Here is a 5,897-nt window from a genome sequence, read left to right on the forward strand (position 1 = left end):
GTGGGTACAACACCTAAAGATACGACTGGTTCTAGTTAGGGTTTTTCTTCTAAAAAAAAAAAAAAGATTCATAAGTTGCAAAAGGATATTAATAAGGTCCGAGATAATCATAGAGATGCATTGGAAACAAAATCCGAACAAAAACATGACCAAATGGAGCTGTCAATGAGGCATGTTTAGAATAAAAAAAATTCTGGTCCAATGAATTTTGAGACGGAGCAGAGTGGCTATTTGGATAAATTGAAGGAAACATTTAGTGGTAGAACAGTTGATAACCAGCTGTTGGGAGTGGATGCTCCAGGTATGGTTCCTCACATCAATGATAAGATACTTGCCTCTCAGACAGTAGCACCAGCACCAGAAGCAACTGCTTCTTTAGTTATACAAGAAAATTGGGTTCAGTGTGATCGTTGTCACAAGTGGCTACTTTTGCCTTTTGATACTAGACCCAAACAACCCCCTGAGAAGTGGTTGTGTAGCATGCTTAACTGGCTGCCTAGAATGAACCGGAGTGACATTGGTGAGGATGAGACAAGAAAAGCTCTCAATGCATTATACCAGGTTCTAGTTGCTGAAAATCAAAATAACTCAAAATCATGCAAATGGAGCTACATCATTAGTTACTTCTGCTCATCTTCAGCTTCTTGATCAGAACAACTCTAGTTTCAGTTCTCAGGTCTCGCATATTAGAGGGAAGAAGAAACATGGCCTGAAGGAGGTGCAGAAGGCTGGTAGCAATGGCCTGAGACAGATTTCAAACACTAAAATAAAATTACAGCAGGAATATTTGAAAAATAGGAGCTTAAGTGACATGACCCAGTTCCCTGTTGAATCAAATCTCAAGAATAAATCCACTTTCGAACAGAAAAAAAAAAACATTCAATTGGTGGTGTAACCAAGCAAGCAAAAAAAAAAAAAAAGAAAAACAAGACGGAGTGTCGTCTATATGCATGTGAAGGTTCAAAGAAAACCAAAAAAGAAGTTATATACACTACTGATAAGCATTACAGTTCTAACTTGGACCCCAGAAGGGTGGGTTTTAGTTCAAGCATTGGCTTGCTAACTCAAGCAAATGGAAGAACTGTGCCGAATTATAATGAGTGCTCTAATTCTGGGGATGTAAAGCATGATATGAAAGAAGAATCAGCAGTTATTGTAAAGAAACTTGTGGATCAAACTGAGACCTCATCAGATGGTGGGTTATTAGACATGAGAATATGTGATAAAAGGGCTTCTGTGAAGAAAAAGAAATTAGAGGATAGGCAGGACAGTCAAAATGGTCATGATATTTTTATGAAAGAAGAAAGTAGTGAGAGTAGATATAAGAATGAAAAGAAGTCACGAGTTTCAAAGATTGAAGAAAGCAGCCCCATAGATAAGATGGTGATGGTACGTCAAACAGGAAAAGTATGGATGATTCTATTGGTGGCATTGAAGAAGTCAAAAGTATTGGTAGAAACCAACAACCAAGTAAACTCAAGAAGAGTCTTCATCTAAAAAAAAAACTTTGGATGGCCTTGATTCATCGAGAAAAGATTCTAGAACTGGACAAATTTTGATGGCCGCAACTTATAGCTCTTCAACGATTTTTGGTTCTCGTAAAGCCAGAGCAAACTTTGAAGAAGCAAGGGGTTCACCAGTTGAATCCGTTTCTTCATCTCCCATAAAGACCTTATATCCAAAAAAGCTTGCATCGACCATAGGGGATAGTCCACGGAAGGATGATGCTGTAAATAGTAGCATTCCTCTAACTGGCAGTTTTAGAAGACAGCTATATCTAATTCAGTGAATGTTGCTGACTCTATAGAAGCCACTGCAAGGGCATGTGATGTTTCTGTGGAAGGTAATCAGAATGCATTAAGAGGTAGGTTATTTTCCTCTGACTCTGCAAAGGATGATTCTTTGGAGTCAATATTCGGAAGGAATAGAACTAGTGGCTAGAAAAAGAAGTAGGTTAAGCAGAGTAGTTCAGTTGAAAAGGGTTGGGAATAGAGTGTCGTAAATTCCCATAAGAATGCTTTGCTTTGCTTGACCATGGGGACAATGTTGGGAGCAAATGTTACCAAATTTTGCCTCTATAAAATGTAAAGAACATTCGGTGGGTATGGCTCATTTTTACCTACTTATGAACAGTCTCTTCCAAGATTATCATGTTCAAAGACACCGCAGAGAAACTTCACCACACCAAGGTCTACTAACAATTTATCTACGGAGGTACATGGACAATATCCTTACTATGGTTGTCATGCCCCGAGACTAAGACGCAACACGATTGTATTACTTAAAAAAAATCTTAAAGTAGTACGAAGCCTTCTTTTTTAATCATTCTAAAATTCTTCAAGAGAATAATTTATTAAATAAAATTTATATCTTTAATCCAACTGATGATACATCTTTACGTATCTAAATACAAACCATATAAAATACAAAACTGCCTCTTAAAATCTCATTGGCCAACATATTCTCCGACGATTAAGTAATCTTACCCATTTCATCTTTTAACTTCACATAAGACTAATCAAATTTATCACTTAGTCATCTGTAAAGAAAAAGTAAAAAGGGAATGAGCAAATCACAGCTTAGTAAGTATAGGCTCACACACACCTTACCAAATCAAGCATCGTTTTCTTACACATCATATAGATCATTTAAAACATTCATTAAATCATAATATCAAAACAATTCAAGATCATCGTTTTGTCAAATATTTCATAAATTCATAAATCAATGTCAAAATATAACACTTTATAAATCATTGCAAAATATGTTATCATTCAAATATCATAATCAAATCAAATCATGGATCAACCATTAAAAATCATTGTAAATCATCATCATCATAAATCACCATTATCATTGGTTTATTGTTAGCTACAATCACTGCTATAACCCGTGACATTGGCCATATCGACAATTTCATCATCATGATCATTGCTAACTATTATAATCCGCTAGCGAAGGCCTTATATAACTACTATTACCCGTTAGCCAGGGTCATATGATCATGTCTTTGCTAACTACTATTACACATTAGCCAGGATCGTAGAACTAATTCTGGTGTCGATGATCCCACTTCCCAAGGATATAAAAACATAGCCATCACAAAATCGTTCTTTAAACATAAATCATTTTCTCATTTCATTCATAAGCATGATCCATCATTTTGTATAGAGAAACAAAAAATAATCATATGTTTGATCCTATTTTCATAAATCGAAAATAATGAAATACAATATTCATTCATTTATAAACATACATATATACATAGATTTGAAAACAAGTAAAGTGTGTGAGATTCTTCTTACCTCCATTTGATTCCACCACTTAGTTTTTTCCCCAAAATAATTAATGGCCTATCCAAGATCATTTCAACATATTAGAATTTAATCAACCCTTTTTGAGACCATTTATACAAAAATCAACTAAGTTACACAAAGGGTTAACTTAACTAATTAATACTGGCAGCCTTACCTCTTTTCATTAAAACAGTCATATCTCAATATATCCAAATCGGAATCATGATCTCTTTAATGCGTTAGAAACTAGACTTGATAAGCTTTTTAACCATATATGGCACACCTCGTAATTCCTTGTAGATTAATTATAACAATTTTTGAAATCCACGTCATATACCGCTGCCAAACAGCCTGTATATCTTCTAATAAAAATTATATATTTATTCATAGAAAACTCCAAATTCAATTCCGCTTATTTGATTGGAAAGTAGACTCAATAAGCTTTCTAAACATATATGGCTTAATCTGTAAATCCTTGTATACAAATTAAGAAGAATTTTTAAATTCAACCCTGATACTACTATTTTACAGCCTATATATCCTTAAGTTAAAATTAGACAACTCTTCATAGAAAACTCGGATTTGACTTTCGTTTATTTCATTAGAAACTAGATTCAACATGCTTTCCAATGATATATAATAATCATAGCAATAATCCATCCATTAATACAAAATTTTATTTTAATTTATTATTATAGATCACAACATCTCATCCAAAAATAAAATTTCTTCTTTAATCTTTAAAAACTAAAATCCTTACTTTCAGCCTTCAAATTCCATTCAATAATCATCAATAAATCTTAAGAACATGAAATAAACAAAACCCAGTAATTTACCCAAATAGATCATGAAGATTAATGAAAGATTTCTTGATTTTTCTTGGTTTTGCTCTCAAAACTTCAACTCTAAATACTAGCAATCAACTTGATATTTCTTTTCAAATAAAAAGAGGGCATGTACTCACCTTTAAGGGATTAACTTGATTGTAGCCTCTGATTGTGAATCTTCAACTTGATTTTTCATATTCTCTAACCCTAAGGAAGATGAGGAAAAAGAACTCTATTTTTTTTCTATTTCACAATAGTTAGGTTTTCTTTCATCTAATACTTTAGCCCTTTTTCATTTACTAAATAATGTCTTAATAAACTGATAGGCTTTAGTATTATTTGGGCTGGGGTATTACATTATTCCCTCCTTATAAGAAGTTTTATCCTCGAAACTTGATTTACATCCACATCTCATTCCTCTAGTTTTGAAATCATATCTCTTACCGTATGATTGTTTCATTAAACTTTGAAAAAAATAATCATCTTGCCTCAAAACTTGTTTTTTCTAATCAACCATTCAAAAAAAAATATATTTCAATATATGAAAACTCATATCATCTTGAATTTCTAAATACTCATATCCAATCACATAGCGTCTACTAAGATATTCTGTTAACATAGATTCATCATATACACTAAACATCAGATGTGACAATTTTCTTTATTTTAAACTTTTTTTTTCACTTTTTCAAGAACTTCAAATGTCTTTACAATGCAAACTTAACCTTTCTTACTTTATAATCCTCGTAATGAGTACAAATGATTGACCACTTGAAGCAATAAATCATATCTTCAAATTCTGGTATAATTCTCGTGCTTACTTTAAATTATTACTTAATCAACCAAAATTTGTCATCCATTTGTTTCATAAATTTAATAAATAAAAGTTTTTCTTCTTTGTCCTTATGCCAATAAGTCTAAGACTTAGATTTACTTCCATACAAAACCTCAAAATAACGAATCATTGAATGTTTATATTATGACTATCGTTATAAAATATTTCTCTTCAAGTCATGATATAAGCATTTCTTAAAAGAATGTCAATCTACGATAAAGCCTAAAAAATGAACGGAACATAAAATATTCTTGTCCAAAATCCATTAGTCCTTATTTATTAAAGATTCATCACTTTCTCAACTAATAATAGCACAACAATTTAGAACTTAAAATCAAATCAGGCTTCCACTGCGCACTCAGATATTTCTTTCTAATAAAATTCAAATAAATTAACTTTCATAACATTGTTTTGTAACAAGAAAAGCATGTGTCCGCAAAATTCCTTGTAATATGCTTTACACCACGTGTTCATAACCATAACAACCTTGAATAACAATATCAACAAATCATTTTGTCACTAAAAAGATATCACATAGAACTTTAAATTTTTTTTTCTTTTTCACCAACAACATAAAATTTTCTATCAATTAACCACTAGAATACATATGACATGAATGCAATAGATCATATCCATAAATTTATACCATATAAATTCAAACATAAATCTTTGGTTACCTAAGTTGTCTCCAATTTTGAATATTGTTCTTTCTAATATACCAATTATCATATAACAATTGATTCTTCATAATCCCCACAAATATCATAATGTCTCAAATTCTCTTTTTACCAAATATATTGCTATCATCTTCATGTCAAAGTTAAAAACTATGCATCATAATCCATAAAAAAAAAAAAAAATTCTTTTATAAAGTTTGAACCAATAAAAACTCCAAGCACTTGAATTCACACCAAAAGTATAATTATGAACAATAGCCAA

General features: G+C 31.7%; 1 pseudogene; it reads left to right on the forward strand.

The window, feature by feature from the left end:
• Nucleotides 1-201: 201 nt before the first annotated feature.
• Nucleotides 202-2,161, forward strand: LOC149512903 (cysteine-tryptophan domain-containing zinc finger protein 3-like; annotated as a pseudogene).
• Nucleotides 2,162-5,897: the final 3,736 nt, after the last annotated feature.

The sequence above is a fragment of the Durio zibethinus genome, chromosome 21 (assembly GCF_047325235.1).
Source record: "Durio zibethinus cultivar Kanyao isolate XHJ-2024 chromosome 21, ASM4732523v1, whole genome shotgun sequence".
Lineage (NCBI taxonomy): Eukaryota > Viridiplantae > Streptophyta > Magnoliopsida > Malvales > Malvaceae > Durio > Durio zibethinus.